The sequence below is a fragment of the Zea mays genome, chromosome 2, assembly GCF_902167145.1.
Source record: "Zea mays cultivar B73 chromosome 2, Zm-B73-REFERENCE-NAM-5.0, whole genome shotgun sequence".
NCBI classification, from domain to species: Eukaryota; Viridiplantae; Streptophyta; class Magnoliopsida; order Poales; family Poaceae; genus Zea; species Zea mays.
In genome coordinates this window covers 122,753,618-122,756,853 of record NC_050097.1, presented here as the reverse complement: position 1 = coordinate 122,756,853, position 3,236 = coordinate 122,753,618, and positions in this window count along the sequence as shown.

Genomic DNA, 3,236 nt, shown 5'->3' with positions numbered 1-3,236 from the left:
TGCAGTTTACGAGTCACTTGATTGTGATTGGTGTTAAGCGCTGGTGGGCATGACCTTCTTATAAGTCTAAGTAACTCTTCTATACTTCTTATTGAGGATGGTCACTTAAGCTAGCATATATTTCAAAACTATAAATAATTTATAACAGTTCAAAGTTATTTCTTTGAATCACCTTTGTAACCACTCTGATCATGTACATTGTAAAACTTGATGTAACTTACAAAATTAGGTAATAAGATTTCCACTACAAAATGTTGGTGTGTGATTTGTGTTTACTTAATCTTGCGATCTTGGTTGTACATGGTTTATCCGAGGTCCTTGGGGCACTCGGACAGATCCTGTTAAGTTATCTGGTGTACATGCATAGTCGTCTGAGGTCTTTGAGACAAGGGCAGGTGCATGTGGGACCAATAACTTGGGAGGTTCTGCCACAGACATGTAGTAGAAATAAAAGCTTAGTCCCCTATTTTGCCCACAAAGTCTTCCAAAAATGAATAAGAAATTTAGCATCACGATCAGAAACAATTGTGTTGGGCACACCATGCAAGCGAACAATTTCACGAAAGAACAAATCAGCAATATGAGTAGCATCGTCGGTTTTATGACATGGTATCAAATGTGCCAACTTAGAAAATCTATCAATAATTACAAACACAATATCACATCCATTCCTAGTACTAGGCAATCCAAGCACAAAATCCATAGAAGTATCTTCCCAAGGAGCACTAGGAACGGGTAGAGGCAAATACAATTCGTGTGGATTTAACTGTGACTTCGCCTTTTGACATGTCGTGCAACGAGCAACAAATCTCGCCACACCTCTTATCATATTGGGCCAAAAGAAATGACCAGCAAGTATGTCCTCCATTTTCTTTGCTCCAAAATGTCCCATCAAGCCACCTCCACGTGCTTCCTGTAACAACAACAAACGAACGGAGCTAGCTGGAATGCATAGCTTGTTAGCTCTAAACACGACCCCATCACTAACGATATATTTGTTCCATCCTTTCCCATATTTACAATGCAACAACACATCTTTAAAATCAGCATCATGAACATATTGGTCTTTAATCGTCTCTAATCCAAAAATTTTGTAGCCAAGTTGATTCAGCAAAGTATATCTCCTAGACAAAGCGTCAGCAATGATATTTCTTTTCCTTTCTTATGCTTAATAACATAAGGAAAAGATTCAGTAAATTCAACCCACTTAGCATGTCTACGGTTTAGTTTTTGTTGATTACGAATATGTTTCAAAGATTCATGATCAGAATGAATAACAAACTCTTTGGGCCACAAATAATCATGCCATGTTTCTAATATTCGCACAAGAGCATATAATTCCTTATCATAAGCAGAATAATTTAGAACAGGCCCACTCAAGTTTTCACTAAAATATGCAATAGGTTTGCCATCTTGTAACAAAACACCACCCTATCCAATTCCACTAGCATCACATTCAAGCTCAATAGTTTTATTAAAATTAGGAAGTTGGAGGAGCGGTGCATGTGTCAACTTATCTTTCAGCACGTTGAAAGAGTGCTCTTGTACTTTGCCCCAACTAAAATGCACTCCCTTCTTCGTAAGCTCATTCAAAGGTGCAGCAATGGTACTAAAGTCCTTCCCAAAACGTCGATAGAAGCCAGCAAGTCCTAGGAAACTCCGCACCTGTGTGATAGTGGCATAGGCCATCCTTGTATCGCTTCTACCTTGGCTTGATCAACCTCAATTCCCTATGGAGTGACAACATAGCCAAGAAACGACACTCGATTGGTGCAAAATGTGCACTTCTCAAGGTTACCAAATAAACTTGCATCTCGTAAAGCATTAAAAACAGCACACAAGTGATCAACATGTTCATCCATAGATTTGCTATAGATCAATATGTCATCAAAGTATACTACCACAATTTTTTCAATGATGGCACGCAAAACCTTGTTCATTAATCTCATGAAACTGCTAGGTGCATTAGTTAACCTGAAAGGCATGACTAACCATTCATACAATCTAAACTTAGTTTTAAAAGTTGTTTTCCATTCATCTCCCAGTTTTATACTTATCTAGTGGTATCCACTACGCAAATCAACTTTAGAAAACATGATAGCACCACTTAATTCTTCAAGCATATCATCTAAACGTGGAATAGGGTGTTGATACCGTATGGTGATATTATTAATAGCTCTACAATCAACACGTAGACATGATGTTCCATGTTTTTAGGCACTAAAATAACCGCAACAGCACGTGGACTAAGATATTCACGCACATACCCTTTGTCGAGTAGTTCTTGCACTTGTCGCTAAATTTCTTTTAGGTTTGTCCTATATGGCCCACGTTTTGGCAAAGATGCACTAGGAATAAGATCAATTTAGTACTCAATCCGTTGTATAGGTGGTAGCCCCTCTGGTATCTCACTTGGAAATACATCAGAATACTCTTACAAAATGTTAGCAACAACAGGAGGCAAAGAATGTTGCATATCTTGAATTCAAAACAAGGCATCTTTGCATACCAAAGCGTAGGCAACAGAAGTGGATGCAAATAATTCATTAACATAAGATTTCGTCGCAAGCAAGCAATGTCCTTTCCATTTTATCACATCTTTGTTATTACCAACAGCTTTAATGTTCTTATTGTTCTCTGTTTTAGCTTTTGTAGCTTTAGCAACATCATCATGCACAATAGCCTCAGGGGACATGGGAAGCAAAATAGTTATCTTATCATGGTGTGTGAGAGAATATTAATTTGATCTACCATGATGCATACAATCCGTATCAAATTGCCATGGTCTACCTAGCAGAATATTACAAGCATCCATAGGCACAATGTCACAATCAACAACATCACGATATGAACCAATAGCAAAATTAATTCGTACCAGCTTGGTTACCTTGACATTGAATGTGATATGGATGTGGGTGTGGTTTGGTCGTAAGTGCAAGCTTTTCTCCACCATGTCGCTGCTAGACAAGTTGTTGCAGCTACCTCCATCAATGATCAAACGATATGAATGCTCCTTAATGTCACACTTTGTTTGAAACAATGTATGTCGCTGATTCGCTCCGCCTTCTCCATTTGTGCACTAAGCACACGCTGCACAATGAGGCTCTCATAATGCTCTGCATCATCTGCACCAATCTGTTCTTTGGGTGGTTCCTTAGTGCCTGCATCATCAGCCGCAAACAAAGCAAGTGTAGCTTCATCTAAATCACTAGCAAAGGAATACCCACCATCATCTT